General features: G+C 38.1%; 1 protein-coding gene across 14 annotated transcripts in view; it reads right to left on the bottom strand.

Annotated features, from left to right (window-relative positions):
* LOC136838764 (fasciclin-2-like) overlaps positions 1–27,500 on the bottom strand; it is a 267,449-nt gene that overhangs the window by 98,342 nt on the left and 141,607 nt on the right. The gene's annotated exons all lie outside the window — the stretch shown is intronic.

Raw genomic sequence — 27,500 nt, 5'->3', positions numbered from 1 at the left:
TCGAGCATAATCTAGTTTTGAATTTCATTTCATTATTGACCGAAGAAACCGCAGTTGTTATACCTGATATAAACTAATGTATCCATGACCACACAATTCATCAAAAACAAAAACGGCACGATGAAGGATCTAGGAATAATCGAAATTTGCGAACATTACTTAGAGAGATAGGGAGAGTGCCCCTAAAAGCAAATTACTATCTTAATGATAGGGTCATTGTCGAACAAATCCTTTGTTCCAAGCACCAAGTTTTTACTAACAATAGAATAAAAGCGGTACTTTTGAGAAGTACTTCTAAAGAGAGAGAGAGAGAGAGAGAGAGAGAGAGAGAGAGAGAGAGAGAGAGAGAGAGAGAGAGAGAGAGAGAGATACCATAAGAGCGAATTATCTTGATAGGGTCATGGTCGAACAAATCCTTTTTTTGTTCCAAGCACCAAGTTTATACTAATAAAAAGAACAGTAAAAACGGTACTTTAGAGAAATGCTGAGAGAGAGAGAGAGAGAGAGAGAGAGAGAGAGAGAGAGAGAGAGAGAGAGAGAGAGAGAGAGAGATGCTCCCTAAAAGCGAATTATTATCTCGATAGGGTCATTGTCGAACGAATCCTTTTGTTCCAAACACCAAGTTTTTGCTAAGAAAAAATCAGAACGGCGCTTTTAGTAAATGCTTCTAGAGAGAGAGAGAGAGAGAGAGAGAGAGAGTGTGTATCCTTTGGGTTTGGGGCAGTTTAAAGAGGTTACACCTTACTGGCGGTTACTATTAAGCCTCCCCTGATACCTAGAGGAGACAGAATGAAGATCGGAAGGGGTGACTTACAACGTAGCCTTAATGAAAGCCTCTGGCTAGATGAGTAACATAGTGGAGGGACCTCGAATCCGAAAGGCTAAACGGAAAGGCTTAAAAGGGGGAGATTCACTACCTTAGCACTTCGGTCCTCTTCTTTACAATTAGGAATCACAGCATCACAACAATCTAGTGTTTATTTTTCTGTCTTCTTTAAGAATGGGGATAAATGCCACATTTGAATAGCGTTTTATTTTAACGTAAGCAATTTCATCAATTATCTGGGAATCGCATTGATTATCATGGGTAATCGTGAGGTGGAGTTCAAACTGCAGCCTCAGAAAAGGAACCAGACAAAATAATCGTACAGCTACAAATGACAGATAACGTTAAGTTTACTGCGTATATGAAATAACGTGTAAATGGTGAAAATAAAACAGAAAATGTTTTTTTATTCATATGTATATGTATGGATGTATATGTGTCTATATATGTATATATATAAAAGTATATATATAAATATATATATATATATATATATATATATATATATATATATATATATATATATATATATATATATATATATATATATATATATATATATATGTTTTCCTCTGTCCAAGAGCCATTTATAAAACTACATCCTACATGAAGTAATCAAGCGTATAATGGTATACATATATTCATATATATATATATATATATATATATATATATATATACATATACGTTTTCCTCTGTCCAAGAGCCATTTATAAAACTACATCCTACATGAAGTAATCAAGCGTATAATGGTATACATATATTCAAGCAAACAGCCCATAATTCATGCGTAGTATACAATTTTTTTCTCCCTTTACGAAAGCGGTTAAGCGGATGGGGCCATAAAATCTACCATAAAAACTCTACACCATTCACTTGCCTGGTTATTTCGTCCATGTTTAATGGTCGCGAGTTCGGTCCAATCTACTTTCCACGGCAAAGTTTATTTCGTATACTTTCCTGGATGAGATATTAACTTTCCTTCCAAGCTCATTACCAGGGACCGTAATACCCACCTTGAGCCTCTTAAATAAAGTTTTTGATGCTAGAGAGAGAGAGAGAGAGAGAGAGAGAGAGAGAGAGAAGCTACTAAGTTTGAGGTGGATGGTGAATAATCCGTATATCAAGATGAAACACTGTAAGTTTCTTAAAAACTCCTTAACTCTAAATAATAACCAAAGGAAGGAAATATAGTAAGTATATATATATATATATATATATATATATAAAATGTATATATATATGTATATATATATATATATATATATATATATATATATATATATATATATATATATATATATATATATATATATATATATATATATATATATATATATATATATATATATATACATACGGTATAACATGATTAAAACGATTAACTTGGTAAAACCTATCATTCCAATTAAATGTAATTAAGTCCTGTACTTATTGAACATAGCATTTTTGTAGCATTTCCTTTGTACACGTACAAAAATGTACGCCCACGTCCCGAGCTTCCCTATTGACAACGGCATCCAAAAGCAATACAAAATAATAAAAACATGAACGCTCACAACATCATCATAGTTACTTTTATAATCTCATATCTTTTATACATACCGTTATTCTTGGGCATTATACTTCATTCTATTTATATTCCAACTAGTTTATTCTTCGTCTTGTAAGTTTCCCGATAAACCACGTTTAAGAATGTATGCATGGGTTACGACGTTTACATGAGTTTGTGTATGCTATTATTAATATTTTTAATGACAGCCCAGCGTACGAAGCACTGTGCAACTTTACGTACTGTTATGGCAAGAAGGAGGAGGAGGAGGAGGAGGAGGAGGAGGAGGAGGAGGAGGAGGAGGGGATGGCATGGCAGCTTCGGCGAAAATGAGAACAGCAACGGGGCACAGTGACGTTAATCGATAGACATAAGCGTTGACGCACCTTTTAAAGAAGCGGTGAAAAATGTAGGTTATTCGATACACCAATAATCAGCGTGCTTGAAGCCACTCGCCTCACGGCGTTTACTCCAATTACGTCAAATATGAACAAGAAAGAATGAACGCAATTCGCTTGGCAACAATGACTCGGTAAACAGCATGAGTCACTAAATGTATACAATCCTTACTCGATACCAAATGGTTTTTCTTGGTTGAAAAACAAAAAAAAAAAAAAAAAAAAAGTGATATTGACCTCAAAACCCGGAAATAACCTCAAGCATGTTTGCGCATGCAAATCCTCAACTCTGGAACGTTTGGGAATTGCTATGATTTGCAGGAATACGGGCCTGGATACTGTTTATAAAACCGGTCGCGGTTCACCAGACTGGAACCGGTGGCATAAAAGCGTCTGCTGTCGTTGAGGTCTTATGGTTATAGATAAGAAGCATATGACCTAAGAGCAATGGGCATAATATACAGCATTCTGAGAGAGAGAGAGAGAGAGAGAGAGAGAGAGAGAGAGAGAGAACGGTAATTTCGTTTTTCATCCATTCAAAATATAAACAAGGCACGAAAGAGGCCCGAAGAACACACATTTACATTAAAGGTATGGTGAAAGTTCATGAGTAAATCTCGAAAAGTTTGGCCTAACAGTATTAACATTCATTACCTATCCGCAAGACTTTAAGAACCTAAGAAAAATAAGTTAAGAAACAAATGTGCTATATATATATATATATATATATATATATATATATATATATATATATATATATATAAAAAAACTAGAAATTATCTCTCGAACCCTTGAAAACCTCAAGAACGAGGAAAAACAAACACTCGAAGCGGCTTCCCAGAGGTAATGGAGACGAAGCGAGGAGGAGAGAGAGAAGGGAATAGAAGCAGATGAGGGGAAAGAAGAATGGGGAGGGGAATGAGGGGAAGGGGGCAGGTGATAGCTTGGAATACAAAAGTGAGCTCGATCCCAAACCGACGATTTCCTGGAATGGAAATAGCAAAGGCTCCATATCAACAAAAACCACCTATTCTTTCCCCGTGGGTAATAATCATGTGGTTGGCACACAAACACTTGGGGGAAGCGGGGGTTGCTTCCTTCCTCTCCTTATTGCACGGGAGATATTCCTGATATAGGGGAAGGGGGAGGAGACAGGGGAAGAGAGAGAGAGAGAGAGAGAGAGAGACAGGGGCTGGCTCAGGAAAACTCCAATCTCCATAATTGGTAGTGATGCGGCCAGAGTTGTTATTATTGCTCGTATTCTGAAATTTCCATCATCAACAGAGCAGACACTAGAGAATATTAATCACATCAAAGTTTGGACCAATTTATATTACCGCTGGTGAGCGCTATGATTTTCATATTGGAAACAATTACACAAACGTAGTTAGTTATGATCTGGTTCTATTAAACTCTCGCAAATCATATACAGGAATTATGATCTCTGCATAATTCATCTCTGCTGTCTGTCATCAAAGCTTGCCAGCGCTTTTCATTTTATAATTTCTGATTTTTATTTATGGTTTCGGATTTGGCATCCTGACCAAATGATATGAATCATATGATTTACTATTTATTTACGGAGCAATTTTTTGGAGTTTTTGATATCTGAGGATGTGATACCAGCTTGAAATATAAGTAAATAACAATAATTCCACTTATTGTACAGCCATTATCTAAAAAAAAAAAAAAAAAAAAAAAGGAAAACTCTAGACGAACAAAAAATAAAATTTTGACTTTTGTCATTCAATGTCCACGAAAACCGAATACCTGATGACTAATTCGTCCCTGTTTTGACGAACTGGCATATCCCATTTTTTTTTTTTTTTAAGTTTTTGAGTTTTCCAGTTTCTGTTTTTGTTACTCTATAACATATCAAAACTTCAGCCGTCTGTGTTGTCATAATTTTAAACCAAATTGCCTCAAAAGATGAGCTAATCAGAAGCTCTGCATAATATCAAAATCTTCGAAGCCAACTTTCTCAGAATGGGGAAAAAATGGCTTACGTCAGATCGGCAAACTAGGGGCGAATTATTGGCAGTCGTTAAAGACGCTGAAGTGATTAACATAACAATTGCTAGACTTCCTACCCATTAAACAAAATATCAGCTCTCATCAACTAATGGGTTATTGAACTATTGAAACAATTAATTTTCCACAACGATACACTCTTCATTAAGAGTACAGTTAATATCCAGAACATACTCCAAGGTCGACTCTGCGGTTCGCCAACGCCAGCTGATGCAGATGGGGAAGATTAAACATAATGGAACCTTTGCACGGTTAATTTGCTCTGCCGAAAAGTCATTAATCGTTCGTTCTGGCGGACTTAATCTAGGCTGGAGCCACATTTAACACTAGAGTCGCGTTAATACGAAGGAAAGGCTGGCCTAGATGAGGATTGGAGATGAGAAGGGAAAAGAAAAGTGAGGGAATGAGTGAAGGGAGAAGGGTTAATAAGAAACACTGAGAGCACCAGGGGAACAATCTTTTTAGGTATAGTTCTCTCTCTCTCTCTCTCTCTCTCTCTCTCTCTCTCTCTCTCTCTCTCTCTCTCTCTCTGTGTGTGTGAGGAAACATCTTAATTTGTAGACACAACCCTACTACCTACGATCTATAGTTGTCCTACATTTACATAAGGCGATATTTTGCACGCTAGCCTCATTGCCGATTCCATGAAATTTTACCCCATTTATATCCCACCCCCGCGTCCCCCCGGGCCCCTTCGCAAAACAATCCATCCCGGACCTCCGTACCCATATAATACTCGAGTGTCACGCTCCGGCTGTCCTAAATTTCGGTATTGACCCGTGACGACCTACTTTGCCCACGCCTCTAAACAGTTGGTGGCCGCCATATGTAATTACTTCTATACCATGACAAACATCGCACGTTTCAGTTCATTTTTCTAAGAAAGAAATCATAAATTATTATAATCATCAAGGTTCTTGAAATAATAATATTTTTAATGTCGGCGTTACCACTACTATCACTACTTATATCAACTACAAATACAGTAATAACAGTGACCATAAAAATTTTATTCATCGAGTACAATAATATAATAATAATAATAATAATGGTGATGAAGTTACACATCACCTCCCATAACTTCGCATGCATGATTTGAAGCCATGAAAACGAACCATGAAATGGAAACCGCCCTCAGCAGCACCAACAACGAGAGAGAGAGAGAGAGAGAGAGAGAGAGAGAGAGAGAGAGAGAGAGAGAGAGAGAGAGAGAAATAAATAAAATAAAAAAAGAGCACACAAAGCGAAGGTTTCCCCTTTGGCAAGCTGTCGCAGTGATTTCTGGGCGAGGGGAAAGTCGAAATGTTCCGCCCAAAAGCCTAGTGTACGGAACACAAAGCGGAACACACTCATACAGGTCCTCCTCCTCCTCCTCCTCCTGACCAGCTGTTGCTCTCACGCCCTCCAGGAGTGTGAAATATTTCACAAATAACCGAGGGAGTAAATGGAATGGCAATTAAATCCCTTCGCTCCCTCGCGCGTATGGTGCCTGCAGCATTGCGACGCCACGTAATTATTAACAGATCGGTTTTGTAGTAGGCTGGAGGAGTGACAGGACCTCCCGTTTACCGAACGAGTGACCTGCACAGTTCACACTCAGCCGATGTAGTCAGTGAGTTCTAATGCAGTCTTCCAACTGCAAGGGAAACAGCCCCTTCTGTTAAAGATAGTTCAAGTGTGTTTGCAGAGGTAGCCAAAGAAAAAAAAACATTAATTCTTCAATGGTTTGGCAAATAATAGTAATAATAATCATAATAATAATAACCAGGAGGAGGAGGAGGAGGAGGAGGAGGAGGAGGAGGAGGAGGAGGAGGAGGAGGAGGAGGGAGGGAGGGAGGGAGGGAGGGAGGGAGAGAGAGAGAGAGAGAGAGAGAGAGAGAGAGAGAGAGAGAGAGAGAGAGAGAGAGAGAAGAAATGAAAGCAATCAAACGTGTTAAAAGAAACGAAGTACAATCGAATCAAACAAAGCAAACCAGCCAAGCTTCAAACAAGAGTTCAGTGACCCTCTTTCATCACGAAACTTCTCAGAAAATTTCGGAAAACAAATTACGACAGATTTAAATCACCGACAATGCTTCGTCGAACACTTAAAAACAAATAGAGCAATTCTCGGAGGACTTTCTCAAGTGCGTGAAAGCACTGCTACTACTACCATTCCAACCTGTTGCAAATCGCAAAGCAGTGCAGGAACAAGCAAGCACGAAAAGCACGACAAAGGACATACGATCACGAACACGTTATCAGGTCACGGAAGACACTCGATGCGAGGTATTCGCGTGGCCTTTTTAGGTCAGCGATATTTTACAGATATTTACCCCCGAGACATGATTTTGCTTCTCGTGGGCAAGTCGGCCGAAATGGGAATTCCGAGAAATTCCTCAAGTGGGTCACCGCCCTCGAGAGCATTTGGTTTTGCGTGCTTACGAAGCAGAAGCGGCATGCCAGCTTAATCGAATGGAACTGTTTCCTCAACTTGTTAAAACAAAGAGCATGCCAATAAACCCAACGACTTGTAAAGGGCCATCGAACTCCCACAGCCAAGGCCAACTAATGATATCTTTTTCTAGACAAGTTATGATTCGTGCAAAGAGATTCCACTTTACGTTGATAACCCTGGAACACAACTCTCTCTCTCTCTCTCTCTCTTTATATATATATATATATATATATATATATATATATATATATATATATATATATATATATATAGAGAGAGAGAGAGAGAGAGAGAGAGAGAGAGAGAGAGAGAGAGAGAGAGAGAGAGAGAGAGGGTTACCTCGTTTTTTGATAGTATACAATCTGACGAAGTACAGAACACTCATGCTTTTAGTTTTTTCTCTCTTTCAATAAACTGCGACTCACAACCCTTGACTAACAGCTAAGTCACAGAAACAAACAGGATTCTCAAGGAACAGGGCCATGCCATCTCTCCTCTCCCATTTCGGGGATAGAACGCTAGCCATACAGTTTGTGAGAAGGGCCATGCCATCTTTCCTCTCCCATTTCGGGGATAGCACGCTAGCCGTACAGTTTGTCAGAAGGATCCACCAACAGCGCTGCAAGGCCTGACACAATACACAATTAAATTTCTTAATTTTAAGCTTTGAGTCTGCTTAACAAACTAATACCGTAAAATATTAATAGACTCCTTTGAAATTTGGAAAAATAAAAAATAAAAAATGCAACATAAAGCGGCATTCTTACCCTACTATTCTAAATCAGCTTTAGACACACAGCGATACTTTGTCGACAAAACTAGATACTCTCAGTCACCCCGTCACCGTGGATAAGAACAACATACCAAAACAGAAACACGGAAGGGAACGGACACTACCGGCCAACCCACTTAAGGCCCGTTTGATTGATGGTGATATGCCATGACAGGGGAAAAGGTATTGGAACTGATATGCCGTCGATAGAAAATTATCTAATAATACATTTTTAATTCGAACTACCAATTGCCTTTCAATGCGAAGTGGGAACATATTTCAAAGGCATTAATACTTTATCTATTAAGTCTGTCAATGGAAAATGATCTAATAATATCTGTTCATTAAATATAAAACCACCTTTGTCTTTTAATGCACAGAGTGACAACATTTCAAAGGTATCAAATTCCTAAATACCACATCTACGAAGGTGTAAACGACTGAACTATACGCTTAACAAATATAAATAACTATGAAAACAAACAAATGGTACTACCCACTCATACAGGCTATGGACTGTAAACGCACATAAGTATGAAATATCGAGTCTTCATCACTGACCCAACGAGAGAGAGAGAGAGAGAGAGAGAGAGAGAGAGAGAGAGAGAGAGAGAGAGAGAGAGAGAGAAAACACCACCCAATGGGAAGAAAAAATTCTTAACTCATATCAACCTTAGACACGCAAGGCCAATATTTTTAACTCCTCGCTTACTGTCCCCAACGTTCTAGTTCCGGCCCAAATCAGGTTGAGCACGAAATTACCGTCATGCACACAGAAGCAAGACCTACTTGGACAATTCCACGAAATCTTCATGAGTCATTCATACGCGAAGTCTTTGGAAAGTAATTAAATCTAGCGCCATTGTCGTGAAACAAAGACAAGGAGGAATAATTCCTCAGTGATCTTTGAGAGAGAGAGAGAGAGAGAGAGAGAGAGAGAGAGAGAGAGAGAGAGAGAGAGAGAGAGAGAGAGAGAGAGAGAGAGAGAGAATTTCCTTCAACATCCCAAACACCACTCTTTGAGAAGGTATTTATTTAATATGCATACATGTATATATATATATATATATATATACATATACACAATAATATATATATATATATATATATATATATATATATATATATATATATATATATATATATAATATATAATATATACAGTATACATATATTATATATTTTATATGCACATATATTATAATATATATAAATATATTTTACCACCAGCAACCACACATGCTATAAGCACTGTATCTCTCGACTGGATAAAAGATAAAGCCACCCAAAGCCCCTACGGGTTACATAAAAAAAAAAAATCTGTACCATATTCGAATAAAAATATACGGTATTCTAGGCATAAAACACCCTTGAACAGTTAGGCCACATATGTTATCCTTTCATCCTGAAAGTTTAAAGCCTCAATGACGAGAAATCTCTCAGAGAGAGAGAGAGAGAGAGAGAGAGAGAGAGAGAGAGTTTAAAGCCTCAATGACGAGAAGAAACTAGAGAAGAGAGAGAGAGAGAGAGAGAGAGAGAGAGAGAGAGAGAGAGAGAGAGAGAGAGAGAGAATTTCCCCCAATATAGTAACGGGATCTTCTTCCCAAAAAGAGCTTTCCCTGACAGTACACGAACATTTTTTGGTTTCGCTGAAACCGTACAACTTTTAGCGCAAACATTCGTACCCAGGAAATTCCTTCCATCTCCTCTGTCCTGCTCTTAGCTTCTTATCCAATACCGATTAGCCTCGTTCCCAAAACTGCTTGCAAAGGAAACCATTGAACGCACACACATGCACGTAGGGGCTTATGTATATATGTCGTAGTCTTTTTTGGGTAAAATATTTCTTTTTACTGGTTTTTCCTCTCGATGACTGCTGAATTTTATTTTCAGACCAAGAAGGGGGGGGGGGGGTCAGGCCAGTGACGTAACTCGGTCCTTTGACGTGATTCGTACTTTACCTTCATTAAGTTTGTTATTTCCAACGGTCTACTAAGGCTATAAAATTGAATGGATCCAGAAATGAAAATGAAAATTGTTACAATTCTCTCTTTCGCGTTTAGCAATTCTGTATTGTATAAAGCTACAAAATTAATGTGAACTAAAGCAGTGATAAACATAAAACGTAAAAAATGCGCCAAAGTTTCTTCGGCGCAATCCAGTTTTCTGTGAAGCCGCTACAGCGTACACTCAAGGCCACAGAAAATAGATCTATCTATCGGTGGTCTCGGTGTATGAACCGCGGCCCAAGAAAATTTAACCACGGGCCGGTGTGGCCTATCCTATATCGTTGCCAGAAGCACGATTATGGCTAACTTTAACCTTAAATAAAATCAAAACTACTAAGGCTAGAGGGCTGCAATTTAGTATGTTTGATGATTGGGGGGAGGGTGATCAACATACCAGTTTGCAGCCCTCTAGCCTCAGTAATTTTCAAGATCCGAGAGCGGACAGAATAAAGTGCTGAGAGAAAAAATGCGAACGTACAGACAAAGCCGAGACACTAGTTTTCTTTTACAGAAAACTAAAAGGAACAATAACACAATCAATCTGATCAAATCATATAAAACATGCGAAAAAATCCAAAACGTTATATTATATTTTTTTTTATTCTAGAGAAAATGCACTTAAAAGTGGGCGGTACCTTGACGATGATTGGTTGAATGTAACATGTCCGAACAACATCGTTATATTTCATATAAGTACTTGATTATTACGATGAAAGCTCACTGAATTACCCACATTTCTCTCTCACACATACGTTATGTTTGTGAATAATGCTATCGAGTTGAGAGACTGTGAAAAAAAAATATGTTCAAAATAAAATTGCAGGGTTGCCGAAGTCAACGTCTTGAAATGTGCTTGGGATACACCATTTTCATGCAGAGCCCGTCACGTGTTGTTCATACATTTAAAAGCAGATTCGATCAAATCACACCACATATTTGAAGAAACTTATAATTACCAACATTTTCTAAAGAGCGATTTCTACTTAAAACGCGGGATTAATATGACAGAAACGGTTTAAAAAAAAAAAAAGGGCTAAAAAAATGTTGACTCTCTGTGACTAAATGCACGTATATTCCCAACAATTTTAAGACCCGCAAGCAGCCTTGAACAATCTTCCATCACCTTCTCCTACCACCACAGGTTGTTGCAAAATTTAGAGCAACCGCAAAAGCCATCTCGGCTTGGTTTTGCGTTAACACAAGCATAACAGGATTTACGTTCTCGGCCAGAAAAAAAATAGCGTCATATTTTCACTTTCCTCCCTAGGGCTTTTTCTTCACTTTAGTTCTTTTTATACGCTTGCTATTTTTCATATAATTTTAATATTTGACGGAGATATTCAAGCGAGCAAGTTACACAAGTGACTTCCAAGGTGACTGGTAAAATTATATTTTTACACAAACACAAACACACGCATACTTTATATATATATATATATATATATATATATATACATATATATATATATATACATATATACACATATATGTTATATAAATATAAATATATATATATATATATATATATATATATATATATATATATATATATATATACATACATGTGTGTATAATGAATGTTTGTATGCATGTATATATATACACAAACAAAGAGACAGACAGCGAGCGAGAAAGAATTTCTTCCCATGAAAAATGGACGCTTACCTTATGTTAAGCACACTGCATTAAAAGCTAAAGAGGAGGATATTCTCATACGCATTCAGTTTAGTTAAGTTATTCTTTATCCCTTTCCCCAGGGAAACAAATTGAGAATTATGAAACGTACAACATACAGAAATCTCTAATTTTCTGTACAAGAAAGAAAGAACACAAAAGAGATACCTTTTTTTTTTTTTTCAAAAATACGTAAATAAGGGGAACAGACAAAATCTTTATGGTAAATTTTTAAACAACTCTGGTCCAGAGTGTTCATTATCTAGCTATGGAAAATGCAGTCATCTGAATGATTTCGATCTAAACAAACAATTTCCATCCCGCTGAGGAAATTATGATCCTAAAAAGGAATGTCGGTCCAGAGAGAATTATAATAAAGAGGAAACTTGTTTCCTAATAATAATTGTTTCTAAGGATAGAAATTTTGATCCATTCTACCCTTTGGCTAATCCAAAGAGGATGTTGTGTTACAAAAGAGACAATTTCGAACCAATAGAAGGAATTTTTATCCATCAGGCGGAAATGCAATCTAAAGAAAAAGTAAAAAATGCGCCGAATTTTCTTCGGCGCAATCGAGTTTTCTGCACAGCCGCTACAGAGTATAATCAAGCTCTGTCTTTGGGTGGCCTCCATATAGTGCTGTATGAGCCGCGGCCCACTGAAGCTTTAATCAAGGCTCGGTGGTGGCCTATCCTATAGCGTTGCCAAAAGCACGATTATTGCTAACTTTAACTTTAAATAAGTAAAAAACTACTGAGGCTGGAGGCCTGCAATTTGGTATGTTTGATGACTGGAGGGTGAATGATCAACATACCAATTTGCAACCCTCTAGCCTCAGTAGTTTTTAAGATCTGAGGCCGGACAGAAAAAGTGCGAACAGAAAAAAAAGTGCGAACAGAATAAATTGCGGACGGACAGACAAAGCCGGCACTTTACAGAAAACGAAAAAATTCTGATCCAAATGAGGGAATCTAAATCCAACAGAGGAGTTTCGAACCCGAGAGAATTTTGATCCAATAGGGAGGACCTCGATCCGTGGGAACCACCCTTCTCGGAGACGGATGTCACTGCTTCCGAGATTAATTATCTGTGTCGTTACGTCTGATGTGTCTGCATGGCTGTGGATGTCAGTGACTTCGTTAATGGGTTTATTATTGTCTGCTGCGATTTGGAATTCGCACGGCAACGTATCGAAGTTGGAGTGGCAGCCGATAAATCTGAGGGGTGAAGGCTGGAGGACTGACAGATTGCATGACTGTATTCAACTAGGTACAGTCATAATAACTCTGTGGGCTTAAGAGTGGAGGACTGACAGATTGCATGACTGTATTCGACTGGATACAGTCATAACTTTGAGGGGTGAAGGCTGGAGAACTGACAGATTGCATGACTGTATTCAAATGGGTACAGTCATACTAACTCTATTCGACTGGATACAGTCATAACTTTGAGGGGGCGAAGGCTGGAGAACTGACAGGTTGCATGACTGTATTCAACTGGGTACAGTCATACTAACTCTGAGGGCTTAAGGGTGGAGAACTGGCAGATTGCATGACTGTATTCAACTGGATACAGTCATAACTCTGAGGGCTTAAGCGTGGAAGACTAAAACATTGCACGACTGTATTCTACTGGATACAGTCATAAATCTGAGGGGTTAAGAGTGGAGACTGGCAGATTGCATGACAGTATTCAACTGGGTACAGTCATGATAAATCTGAGGGTTTAAGAGTGGAAGACAGACGAACTGAGTGACTGGTATTAAACTGGATGCAGTCAAGATAACAGTGATAAAAAACAGAAGGACGACTGAATAATATAATATTAAAACTAACCACACACACACACACAGTCTCCCTCGTCTCTTTAAACTTCAAAAGCATTAACTTTCCTACTTTCATCATATCCTAATTACGTCAAAACATATTTCTTTCCAAAATGAAAGTTTTAATTAAATTTGTCAAACTTTCAAACTTGGGAGCAATCTTCCAAAATATCTCATACTGAGGAAGAAAAACACAAGAATAAAAATAATAACAAGGAAAACTAATCAAGGGAAAAGAAAGCTTCCCTTCGGCAAAAACGGTATACGGCCTGATACAGTATTACATAACCTCACTCAACACCATTTACTTATTATTACGAAACACGTTACGTAACATATTAAACTGCACACATAAATTCAGACATTAGAGAAAAGAAGCACTGACCTCTAAAGCTGGAGAGAGAGAGAGAGAGAGAGAGAGAGAGAGAGAGAGAGAGAGAGAGAGAGAGAGAGAGAGAGAGAATAAGGCTAGGTACCCTATTATATAATCACACTCAACTCCATATACTTATTATTGCTAAATATATTTAACTACAAATAAATTCAGGCATTACAAAAATGAGAGAGAGAGATGGTATACGGCTGGGTACCCTATCTGATAATCAAACTCAACTCCATTTACTTACCATTACGAAACACATTAGAGGACTCAGAGAGAGAGAGAGAGAGAGAGAGAGAGAGAGAGAGAGAGAGAGAGAGAGAGAGAGAGAGAGAGAGAGCCCGCACGATAGCTCCCGAACACACCAACAGGCGGGAAATAAATATTTAAATCTGCAACAGTCACTTAGGGAAACGAGTACACGAAGGAGGGGCAAAAAAAAAAAAAAAAAAAAGTAAACATCTCAGCAACTGAACTCATCCTGCAACCTCTTCGGACTTGGAAAAGAGAGATGGTTATTTTCCCACCCCCTCGAGCGGACACAAAGTTCATTTAAATGCAAATTGCGATCCCGGGAGCGATATTCTTCCAATTAAAAACAAGGCGAGCCCCTTCCAATACACGCGCCGCTGGATGCAGATTAAATGCAATTGACGTTTTCTCCACATCCTCGGATTCATCGTAGGATTTCCAGGTATATTCGGCTAATCGACGCGAGAGGATGTCGTCTCGAGACTTGCACGAACACACACACAGAGAGAGAGAGAGAGAGAGAGAGAGAGAGAGAGAGAGAGAGAGAGAGAGAGAGAGAGAGAGAGAGAGAGCTCTGCAACCTATTAGATAACCACACTCAAATCCGTTTACTTATTACTAAGAAACATGTTCAACAGTACAAAAAATAAAATTCAGACTTTACAGAAATGTGTGTGTGTGTGAGAGAGAGAGAGAGAGAGAGAGAGAGAGAGAGAGAGAGAGAGAGAGAGAGAGAGAGAGAGAGAGAGAGAACTCTGTAACCTATTAGATAACCACACTCAAATTCGTTTACTTATTACTAAGAAACATGTTCAACAGTACAAAAAATAAAATTCAGACTTTACAGAAATGAGAGAGAGAGAGAGAGAGAGAGAGAGAGAGAGAGAGAGAGAGAGAGAGAGAGAGAGAGAGAGGGCTATGTACTCAACTCCATTTACCTAATATTACGAAAAATATTCAACAGTACAAATAAATTCAGACTTTACAAAAGAGAGAGAGAGAGAGAGAGAGAGAGAGAGAGAGAGAGAGAGTTGCTAGGACCTGAAGTCTATGAGTGGGAACGAGATTTTATCAGGGGAGGGTTAACTGATGTTTTCAGGTATTGTTTACATACGCCCGTAATAAAATCTCTTATTGAAATATGACGTCTTATTTAAACTAATATGAAGGAAGCCTTGTAACTATTTCAAATTTCAAATTTCAGTGACCTTATTCTTACAAGTATGGGTAAAATTATTTAACCCTCCATAAAGTTTTTTTTTTAATTAAATATAAAAATAGTATTAACAATAGAGCATTTACAAGTGGAACAACTGCGGCATATCAAAGAAAACAATAATGAAGAAAACTAACGATTAAGAGAATTTAACCAAATAAAAGATTTTCGTGTAACAGAGTCTTAGGTGTAGCAAACAGTACTTAAGCTTGAGAGCATTTCAAAAATTAAGCTGTAGAACCTTGAGCAGTAAATAACAAAAGTCCTGACTCATTTTCTAGCTAGATGTAAATATAGTGCATAAATAGAACAATTAAAAGCCCCACAATGGCTGCATATCAAAACCAACAAATAAAACAAATAATGACGACAACGAACTCTGAAAAGGGTAAAAGCATTTAACCATACAGGAGATATTTTTCAAATAAATACCAAAAAAGTATTTAATGCAGAATTCAAAACCAGCACAATGGCGACAGATCAAAACCAACCAAAGAAACAAGCAATCAAGAAAGAAACAATCAAGAAAACTGAACGATTGAAAACAAGCAATCAAGAAAGAAATAATCAAGAAAACTGAACGATTGAAAGGCCATAAACAAACGAACGAACGGGGGTCCAAAGCAAACGACGATGAAAAATGGTCTGGTTAGTCAAGGTGACTCATTCAAAACTAAATCCCTTTGATGTTGTATAACGAAGCAGTTTTCCGTGAAGAAAACCAGTTCACATTTCCTTTCTCATATGACGAACACGAGTCAAAAGGAAGTTTCTCCTTCAAGGCCTCTCTCTCTCTCTCTCTCTCTCTCTCTCTCTCTCTCTCTCTCTCTCTCTCTCTCTCTTATAGGTTCCTTTGAAGACTTCAGTGAAAACAAAAGATTTGCATTCGTTGCACGTGCAAGAATGTATCTATGTATGTAAATATATATGCACGTGCAAGAATGTATCTATGTATGTAAATGTGTATAAATATATATATATATATATATATATATATATATATATATATATATATATATATATATATATATATATGTATATATATATATAATTTATATAAGAATTTATGTCATATACACGGGTTTTTTTTTATATTCGTTAAATTTAAGACAAAATTAACGTCTATTGCCCAATTCACAATACTTTGCATATATATATATATATATATATATATAGATATATATATATATATATATATATATATATATATATAGAGAGAGAGAGAGAGAGAGAGAGAGAGAGAGAGAGAGAGAGAGAGAGAGAGAGAGAGAGAGAACGATACCTAAAACAACAAAATTTAAGTGATTCTTAAACTATATCTAATGTAACTTAAGCAAACTGTACTGAAAGTAGGTGAAATAATTAGGTATGATGTAAACGGCCAAATTATTCTTGGTCCCAAGCTATTGATGGAATCAATCATCGGTATAAAATGAATTTATTTTAAATATCAACACACAGCGATTCAATAGTTATGAAATATGCTTTCCTTTGCGATGGCTATCATAAATAGTATTAAACATATATAGGCCCTAACACTGAAAAGGCTATTTATCGCAGTTTTGAATCATGCGAGAAAATCCATATATCCCCAGCTATTTAGATTTTGTGACAGCCTTTTTACCTTTTATACAGCTCAGCGCAAACGAGGTCACTGGGTGATAGGTCCATATGTGTTATATAATTTATATACATATACATACATACATATATATATATATATATATATATATATATATATATATATATACACACACACATGGGGAAAAATTTCATATCTCCTAGTGCACCTTGTAAAATACATACATCTTCTTCTTCTTCTTTAACGTGCTTTTTTCCCATTTTTGTATGGGGTAAGCACGATGCCATATATATATATATATATATATATATATATATATATATATATATATATATATATATATATATATATATATATATAATTATACATATATACATACATACATACATACATATATGTATATATATTTTAGCAAGAGCACTTAAAATATATGAAATTTTTTCCCCAAAAAAGGAACAATAGCAACGGAATTACAGAGTTAGATCCCCACTTATTGTTTAACACACGATTCTTCCAAACTTGGGATATTTGTAATTTAAAAAATAAATTAATGCTTGACTTTTATAATGAAGAGCACAAATAAGTGGCATCACTTATTTTACTGCTGTTTATGACTGCAACCCATTTTAGAATATAAGTGTTAAGCAATTTCACAACTTCCGAATATCCTTATGGGAGACAAGGTGGAGCGCGCCGGTGTCAAGTTAATACCACGTCAGTGAACATTAATCCTCCCCAGGAAGACACGCCTTCCAAAAACAGAACGATGAAAACAAAAAGGAGTAGAAAAAGAAACCAATAAGAATAACACCTGTCTGTTGGCAAAAAAAAAAAAAAAAAAAATAGTAATCACACCAACACCCCAAGATAAACTTACGAGAAAACTAATTACAAAATGACTGCGCGATTACCTGGAGTCTTCCAAAAATACAGCTTTATCGCCGCCTAAAAATACATACAGAGTCGACGGTTCCCAGCAGAGAGAGAGAGAGAGAGAGAGAGAGAGAGAGAGAGAGAGAGAGAGAGAGAGAGAGAGAGAGAGAGAGAGGAATTACCCCCTCATCCCTCACCCTATTCGCCCCACCCCACCACCCCATGGCTCCCAAGGGCGTGCGTGCGTGTCAGTGAGTGCATTACGGGCCATCAAGTGTAGTTTAGATGCGGGCCAAAGATGGATGGAAGGCGAGAGGGTCAGGTCAGTTTTATACAGAGCACTTAACGACGGCCCGGCGTCGCCAAAGACCGGCGGATTAGGGGAGAGAGGGAAGGGAGAAGGGGGTAGTAGGAGCGGGATGGGGGAGGGGAGGGGGGGCAGGTGGCACAAGGAAGGAGATTAATATGAGCCTTGCTCTATCCAAAACGGTTATTTAATTTGGAATAATGGCCTGACTTTATTTATCGTGCTCCTCTTTCAATGTAACTGATGACATAGGCACGCTCTTACGTTTACTCACTCACATACAAAAGCACAAACATATGATATATATATATATATATATATATATATATATATATATATATATATATATATATATATATATATATATATATAAAGTGTGTGTGTGTGCAAATTGATCTCATTATTCTACTACTATATTTCACATTTTTAATATTGTGTAAGTGTTCGAATATGTAATCTGTACATTCATGTACAATATATACAACACTTAAGGCATCTGCCCCAAATAAGTTCTTTCTAATAATCTAAGAAGCAACTAAATTTCTCATCATAGATACTCACTCATTTAGTTGTCATCCACAAAATGTCATAACAGAATGAGTCAAGTGCTCATTCAAAAGGTATTAATTACTCGATTACTTAAGTAGTAGCAGCTGTAATGTTATGAAGAGGAATTGGAAACTTGTAAATTAATTACTCGATTACTTAAGTAGTAGCTGTTGTAATGCTATGAAACGGAATTGGAAACTTGTAAATTATTAAAAATACTGACGTATGACCATCCCACATGATTAAAAAAAGAGAAAGAAAAAAGAATCAGAGAAGAAGGATAAAATAATAATGAAATCAAACCCCAGACTTCGACAGCAAAGCAGTAAGAGGTCGGACCTGAATAAGAGATACGGAAGAAATGTCATTCTTTTCACATCGGGGGTGGTGTTACACCATGTATTTTCCAGTGTCTTTACGAGAGAGAGAGAGAGAGAGAGAGAGAGAGAGAGAGAGAGAGAGAGAGAGAGAGAGAGAGAGAGAGAGAGAGAGAGAGAGTTAATATATGTCAAAACTAAAGGGCTGTTTCACTGATTATCTATTTCAGTACCGCAATTAATGTTTAAAAATACGAGAGACAGAGCTGTCGAAAAGAAATAGATTTCCATTGAAAAATAGAAAATAGATCATACTAAAGAGAGAGAGAGAGAGAGAGAGAGAGAGAGAGAGAGAGAGAGAGAGAGAGAGAGAGAGAGAGAGTTAATATCATATTTCAAAACTAAAGAGCTGTTTCAAGGAATATCTATTTCAGTACAGCAATTATTGTTTAAAAATAAGAGAGATTGAGTTGTCGAACAGAAATAGGTTTCCACTGAAAAACAGAAAACAGATCATGAGGAAATCAATCGAAAAAGACGTTATAAGTAAAAAAAAAATTACTATTTATACTATTATTACACCAGACTCGACGAGTCAACAACTATATTACATGAACTTGGCTTTACGGCGATATTTCCTGTAGAAATACAGAAAGAAACGAAATACTATATATATATATATATATATATATATATATATATATATATATATATATATATATATATATATATATATATATATATATATATATATATATATATATATATATATATATATATATATATACATATACAGAATAATGCCAGAATAAAATCACAGAGTGACGACCGCCAAAATATGTCTCCCTAAACACACAGCCAAACCAATTTACCTAACAGCGACTTCAGCAGCGGTCAGTAAAAATACTTGGGACGCTATCATTAATGCAAGCATCTGGGGGCGTGGAGAGGGCGGGCGATGGAGGAGGAGGAGGAGGAGGAGGAGGAGGAGGAGGAGGAGGAGGAGGAGGAGGAGGAGGAGGAAGAAGTTAAGGGAGACCTCTCTCTCACATATATATATCAGACAATCCTTGTTTGTCCACCAGACGACTTTTGGTAACTTGAGTAGCCCTCTCTCATTCTCTCGTTCTCTCTCTATCCTCGCCCTTGTGCAAACTTCATTACAGTAATTGAAAAATGAGGGATAAACAGGAGAAGGGAAGAGGAGGGAAAGCGGCGGGGATGAAGTCATCAAGGAAATGGAAGGAGGGATAAAAGGAGAAGGACTCCTACCAAAACAAGAAGCTGAACAGATATGAAAAAAAGAAAATAAGAGACAATAAAAAAGGGGGGGGAGGGCATTGAAGAGTTGATGGAACCTAACATAGAACTCGGGGAAAAAAACTGATAAACCTGCATTGCTTTTCAACGGAACATTATGTGATAAATATATTTATTGCATTTTTAAGATGATAAAGAATAGACATTTACCTGCTGCAGATGTCAACAACCTAAACGTTTAACAAGACTGCTAAGATAATGGAGAGAGAGAGAGAGAGAGAGAGAGAGAGAGAGAGAGAGAGAGAGAGAGAGAGAGAGAGAGAGAGAGAGAGAGAGAGAGAGGAGGGGAGGGGAGGGGGTTTGAAGACATTAAAATGCCAGGTAATGTAAAGAGATAAATTTAAAGGTGAGACACAATAAACAGAGAATGTAAGAATGGAACGAGAGAGAGAGAGAGAGAGAGAGAGAGAGAGAGAGAGAGAGAGAGAGAGAGAGAGAGAGAGAGAGAATGGGGGTTCAAGACATTAAAAGACAGATAATGTAAAGAGATACATTTAAAGGCAAAGTAAGCACAGAATGTATGAATGTAACGAGAGAGAGAGAGAGAGAGAGAGGGAGAGAGTAAGTTGGGGTTTCAAGACATTAAAATGATAGATAATGTAAAGCGAAAAATTTAAAGGTGGGAAAAAGTAAAAGGAGAAAATAAGAATGGAAGGATGGCGCAGAGAGAGAGAGAGAGAGAGAGAGAGAGAGAGAGAGAGAGAGAGAGAGATGAAAGGCTGCTCCCTTTAATATGATCTTCATCTGAGGAACAGGGCGTGTGGAGGCGATCTTCAGATGCATGAGGAGTCAACGCATTGCACGAATACACCGGACCATTATATTTTGAACCAGAATAATAATATATAATAAAAATAATAGTAAAGACCCGAGATGCCAGATGTTGCATGAAAGCGCTTCCTAACTCGAGAATTCTGACTTGGAATATTCTCATTCATATTCTTTCTGCTCCCGCAAACCATCAATAAAAAGGTTCTCCTCCAACCCCCCCCCCCGTCTTAAACATTTCCATAAATTTCTTCTCTCTCTCTCTCTCTCTCCAATCGTTACATTCTTATATTCTCTTTTTATTAACCTTTCTTTAAATTCTTCTGTTACATTATGATATTTCAATATCTTGAAACCACCATCTCTCTCTCTCTCTATCATCGTTATATTCTCTTTTAAATAACCTTTCTTTAATTTAAAGTTTTCTATTTACAATATGATATTTCAATATCTTCAAACCTCGCCCCCCCCCCTCTCTCTCTCCAATCGTTACATTCTTATATTCTCTTTTTATTAACCTTTCTTTAAATTCTTCTGTTACATTATGATATTTCTTTCAATATATTGAAACCACCATCGCTTTCTTTCTCTCTCTCTCTCTCTCTCTCTCTCTACCATCGTTACATTCTCTTTTTAATAACCTTTCGTTAATTTAAAGTTTTCTAATTACAGTTTGACATTTCAATATCTTCAAACCTCGCCCCCTCTCTCTCTCTCTCTCTCTCTCTCTCTCTCTCTCTCTCTCTCTCTCTCTCTCTCTCTCTCTCTCCGATGCTTGATAGAAACTTGAAACTATGCCACTGAAAAACACGCCCGAGAGTGTACAGCAAAGTTTGCTCTCTCAAGTTTTTCCAAACTTCTTAAGATACTCATTTCCTAAGTCGAGACGATAAAAAAAAATAAGGAAAACTCATAAAAGTTTGGCAAAAACTAAGAAACGCTTAACAAAAATACCCTTTAAAAACCATATCTTAAAGCACGTTATTTATAAAAATGAAACCAGAATATAAAATTGACAGAGGAAACTTCGACTCGTGTGCCATTCTCTCTCTCTCTCTCTCTCTCTCTCTCTCTCTCTCTCTCTCTCTCTCTCTCTCTCTCTCTCTCTCTCTCTCCATTTACATCGTAACATTCTTATATTCCCTTTTTACTACCTTTCTTTAAATGATTCTATTTACATTATGAAACCCGTACTTCTCTCTCTCTCTCTCTCTCTCTCTCTCTCTCTCTCTCTCTCTCTCTCTCTCTCTCTCTCTCTCATCACGGTTGCATTCTCTTTTTATTCAACTTTTTAAAAATTTCTCTATTTACATCGTCATTTCAATATCTTGAATCCTTCACCTCTCTCTCTCTCTCTCTCTCTCTCTCTCTCTCTCTCTCTCTCTCTCTCTCTCTCTCTCTCTGCAAACACACACGCCTGTTCAACCCATTTTACTCCAGGAAATTGAACCAATAGGATGACACAGGGGACGGGTGGATGAGTAGGCCAGGGAATGGTGTTCGTGGTTGGATGAAAGAAGGAAAGGGGCTGTCCAGGCTGTGAAAGAAACGAAGGAACCGAGAGAATATACAGGGAAGAGGAGAGGAGGGGAGGGGAAGAAAATACTTCCCAGACAATGGCCGGCGAGTCAAAAATAAAGGGGAAAAGTGATGGCCGATATTTGTTAGGTTGTATAGAAATATTACAGAGCAAATTCCAACCTAATTTTTCTAATGAAGATATTACAAGTAGCTCTGGACTAATTCAGGGCCTCCAAATCAAATGCAGGACCAAGTTCATGGGAAAACTTTAAGGACGCAAGGTTACAAATGTTTAATGACTCCAAGGTTAATTGCGGATTCCACTGTTCAAGCCAATGTTCGCTAGAAGAGTCCACAGAACGCAGCGCCCAAGGAAGTCCCTCACTTTGAATTAGAGGAATTTACTTCTGGTGATAGAAATTCATTTCTCGCTATAATGTGGTTCGGATTCCACAATAAGCTGTAGGTCCCGTTGCTAGGTAACCAATTGGTTCTTAGCCACGTAAAATACTGTAAGTCTAATCAATCGGGCCAGCCCTAGGAGAGCTGTTAATTAGCTCAGTGGACTGGTAAAACTAAGGTATACTTAACTTTTTTTATACACCTAAACAGAGGAGTTTAGAAACAAAATGTTATCCTTTGGATCATCCTTCATCCTTCGATAATGATAATGGGATCATCCTTAATCATTTGATATTGATAATTCTAGGTCAAAATAATTTTTGGGGAGGACACAACGCCAGCATAACACTGACCTTCGAAATACGACTTGAGACGTGAAAGTTTCTTTTATGTATACACCACACAATATCAGATAGATAAATAGATAGATGGATAGGAAATTCAAAAACAATCACCAACCCACCCAGGCGCCCACCCCCAACCCGAACGCCCCAAAAAGCAATGAAATAAAATGCAGCGTTGCAATCAACCACGAAAATCGGTTCGCATGACAATCGGTCGTAAATCGCTCCGATATCAGATGTAACACCCGTCGCTCCGCCACTGAGCCTCATCCCATAAACTTTCGCTTTGACCACACGGTGAACCTTTCTCGGACCGCGTAACCTATTCCTGGTTGAAGGAAGACCACCCTCGGAAGACGACCACGCCAGGCCGAATCTCTTGGGAAATCTATATGCAGATGACCACACGCGACAGAGAGAGAGAGAGAGAGAGAGAGAGAGAGAGAGAGAGAGAGAGAGAGAGAGAGAGAGAATGCCTTGATTAAAAGTAGAGAGAAATTTCAGGTTAAGACAGAAACCTATTTTATTTAAAAGGAAGAGAGAGAGAGAGAGAGAGAGAGAGAGAGAGAGAGAGAGAGAGAGAGAGAGAGAGAGAGAGAGAGAGCGAGAGAGAGAATTTTGATTAAAAGTAAAGATAGAAATTACAGTTAAGAGAGAATCCTATTTTATATAAGAGAGAGAGAGAGAGAGAGAGAGAGAGAGAGAGAGAGAGAGAGAGAGAGAGAGAGAGAGAGAGAGAGAGACTTGATTAAAAGACAAAAGAGAAGTTACGTTTAAGATAGAAATCTATTTTACTTAAGACGAGAGAGAGAGAGAGAGAGAGAGAGAGAGAGAGAGAGAGAGAGAGAGAGAGAGAGAGAGAGAGAGAGAGAGAGTTGATTAAAAGACAAGAGCGAATTTACGTTTGAGGTAGAAGCCTATTTTATTTTATTTAAGTTAAGGAGAGAGAGAGAGAGAGAGAGAGAGAGAGAGAGAGAGAGAGAGAGAGAGAGAGAGAGAGAGAGAGAGAGAGAGAGCTCATTAACATCTAATGAAAGTTATTCAACACATGATATTTAAAAGGTTCTTACACACTGCACGACAGCTCTGTAAGTAAATACAAATTGCTGAACAGATAAATTCAGCATCAGTAAGACACTGACCGCTAAAGGCAACACATAACATATTCGTTAAGTATCGCATTACCGGAAAAAAGAAACAAAATACTTCAACTAATTGCTAGACAATTTCCCGAAGGAAAATTTTCAAACTGAACAGCAAACGAAGTTTGGAAAGAGAGAAACGAGAAAGTTTTCCTTGGCTTTTCCGGTCATGCTCCCCTTCAAGGCGATGCTTGGTTTGACGTCTAGCGCTATTATGACCCTTTTCGAGTGGATGTCTAAATTCGTGGCACGAAACAGGGAGACGCCCCTGCATACGGAAAGCTCCTTGAAAATGAGAAGAAGAAGAAGAAGAAGAAGAAGAAGAAAGAGGAGGAGGAGGAGGAGGAGGATGAGGAGGAGGAGGAGGAGGATGAGGAGGAGGAGGAGGAGGAGGAGGAGGAGGAGGAGGAGGAGGAGGAGGAGGAGGAGGAGGCGGCACCCGAAGTAGCTGAAAACCAAAGCTAATTCTTTTTTTTTTTTTCTAATTTCAAGGTTTCATTGCCGATTCAACTGTTCAGCTTATCATTATTAACTGTATTTACTGGGTAATATATAAATAAATAAATAAATAAATCCATCACTTTATTAAGTTTTCATTTCTATGCCAATTACCCTGACACACCTACATTTTAATATTATCTCACCTCATATTCTTCATAATATTTCAAGTTTCACTTTATGTGCTTATCCAGTAATTATTACTGCACTGCCTTCTGCCATGGGCAATATTTATCTCTCTCTCTCTCTCTCTCTCTCTCTCTCTCTCTCTCTCTCTCTCTCTCTCTCTCTCTCTCTCTCTCTCTCTCTCTCTCTCTCTCTCTCTCTCAGTCGATAACCATGGACCTTTCATCCCTCTATGAAAACCTGGGTTAGATTACAAAGAACACGCGAAGCTGAAACCCAATCAAGCAACAGCAGCTATAAAGCACAACGAACCTTTATAAGGAAATAAAAAAACAAAAACAAAAAATCAATAAATCAAAATAAAAAAGAAAAGACTGCGTCTTGTGATTACATACGAAAGGTAAAATCACAAGTATTAAAGCCATTGAAGTATATGACTCAGTTCTAAAATAAACACATAAATAAATAAATAAGTAAATAATTAAATAAGACGTAGTTCAGGAGCTATGCAAAACGCAACAGGTACGAAACTGTGAGAAGAGAATATAATGCAAGGAAGAAAATGCATGAAAACTCGCGTGGGCTTCCTCGTGAATTCAAACATTAAGCTATTATTAAATCATATATTATTATTATGCCACTCTAAAATGAAAAGGAAAAGGAGAAGAATTAACCTGCTTCATAATTTCCCTGCTCGCGGAAGGAAGGGAGAAGAAAGGATTGAGAAGGGGAGGCGAGGAGAGAGGAGGGGAGGGGGAGTCAGGAGGGAGGAGGAGCGGCAAGCGTAAGTGGAGAAGGGAGGCTCACGTCTGGTCTGGAGGAGCGCCGCTCCCCTTTCCAGACGACTTTACCTTGACCGCCAGGTTCCACCGCCCACAAGACCTGGGGGCATGGATGCGACGGTGGGGCGGCGTGGGCGACGAGAGGGTGGGAGAGACCCTAGAGAAACCCAGAGAGAGAGACCACTCCGCCCCCTTACCCAACCAGCACCGTGGGTTATCGATCCCCCTCCCCCTCACAGGCTGGGGGAGGGGGAGGGGGTTGGGCCCCTCCCTCCTCTCCTGTAGAGTTTGTTAAAGCTGATAGATTAGCTGTAGAGAGAGAAGGGCATCTTTCCTTGACCAAAGATGCGTCAAAACAAACAATAAGCTTGGGAATGGAAAGGCCAGGTAAGAGTACGTGATTAAAGTAAGGCCTTCCCCCGCCCCCTCCCTTAACGGTATGCGCACCTGTCTACAAGCACGACAGGAGGGAGATGTCGTCGGGTGATTTGCATAATCTCTTTTTTTTAAGAATACTTATTTTTTATTTTAGACAGAATCACTACCAGATACTTGACAAATGGTCAGCGGGTTTGAGGGATTGTTACTGAGAGAGAGAGAGAGAGAGAGAGAGAGAGAGAGAGAGAGAGAGAGAGAGAGAGAGAGAGAGAGAGAGAGAGACTATCATCCAATCACTTCGAGAATATCTGTGTCACTGAAGAGTTTTCCAGCGGGTTAGTTATCTAGCGCATTCCATCCTTTCTCCTCACAGAATGACTTCCAACTGTTATCCTTAAAAAAGTTAACAAACAAATGAAAACAAAAAAAAAACACAAAGCAGACGAATAACATTCTTCATCCTTTTCATTAACAAACAAAGCTAACCTTCACCTCTGGCACCTGACAACGCACAAGAAAAAGGAATCTTCCGCAAAAAAAAAAAAAAAAACTAAATAAAAAATATGACAAGACAGAAAAAAGGACAACATGGCACGCGCGCAAACAATCGTAAACAAACACACTTAACAAACAAGAAAAAAAAAACCTTCAAAACCAGAGCTAACGAGACGAAGTGATATCATAAAAGAGAGCAAACACTCCAGACAATTAGTGTGTACATACCTCGGGTGGGCAAGCGTGCGCGGGGGCGCGCAAGCTATACACACACAAACATGAGTAAGAGGAAGCTGAGTTCATAGACAGAAAGTGGGGGGGGGGGGAAGAAAAGAAGTGCCATCAAGCGTTCTTTAATTACTTTTCTTTCAATTACTTTCTCTCTCTCTCTCTCTCTCTCTCTCTCTCTCTCTCTCTCTCTCTCTCTCTCTCTCTCTCTCTCTCTCTCCTTACTACTTGAATTGCTTACAAGGAAGGAGTGTCTTTGGCGTCGGGAACTGTGGACAAAACTCGGCCTTGTTAAGAGCGAAAGCTTGTTGAAACGTTAAAAGGGGAAAAGACACTCCAAATTGTCCCGTAAAAAAAAAAATACTTATGAAAGAAAAGAAATTCCCAATTATTTCAAATGGCGTCTCTGGCAAAAAGAAAAAAAAACATAGAGGGACCACGCGCTGCCGATAACTTTCGTCTATGGCCCACCAAACGACCCAAAGATTTCCAGCATG

The sequence above is a fragment of the Macrobrachium rosenbergii genome, chromosome 5, assembly GCF_040412425.1.
Source record: "Macrobrachium rosenbergii isolate ZJJX-2024 chromosome 5, ASM4041242v1, whole genome shotgun sequence".
Lineage (NCBI taxonomy): Eukaryota > Metazoa > Arthropoda > Malacostraca > Decapoda > Palaemonidae > Macrobrachium > Macrobrachium rosenbergii.
This window is presented reverse-complemented; position numbering and strand designations above follow the sequence as displayed.